The sequence below is a fragment of the Coenobita brevimanus genome, chromosome 108, assembly GCF_032717465.1.
Source record: "Coenobita brevimanus isolate Jiangsu-jjx chromosome 108, ASM3271746v2, whole genome shotgun sequence".
Taxonomy (NCBI): domain Eukaryota; kingdom Metazoa; phylum Arthropoda; class Malacostraca; order Decapoda; family Coenobitidae; genus Coenobita; species Coenobita brevimanus.
Genome location: NC_137061.1, coordinates 9,342,554 through 9,342,864, shown reverse-complemented (window position 1 = coordinate 9,342,864; position 311 = coordinate 9,342,554).

Below are 311 nucleotides of genomic sequence, written 5' to 3'. Positions count from 1 at the left end.
CCAGTGACAGCTTCGGTGGTGCTGTCGGTGGCCAGGACAGCAGTGGCTTCAGCCGACCACTGTGTGGAGGCAGCTGCTTCTCCTTCCCCTTCCATCGGTTCCGTGGTGGCAGCGGCGGCAGTAATGGTGCTGGCTACAAGGGGCGCAGCGGTGGTGGAGGCCCTTCTTCCGGTGGTCGTGGATATTCTCTTGGTGGTGGGGGTCATGATGGTGGGGGTCGTCCTTTCCCTGGAGGCAGTGAGGGATATTCTGGCGGTAAGGGTCATTCTGCAGGTAGCTTGTCAGGTCGTGGCAAAGGTGCTCGTGGTCAC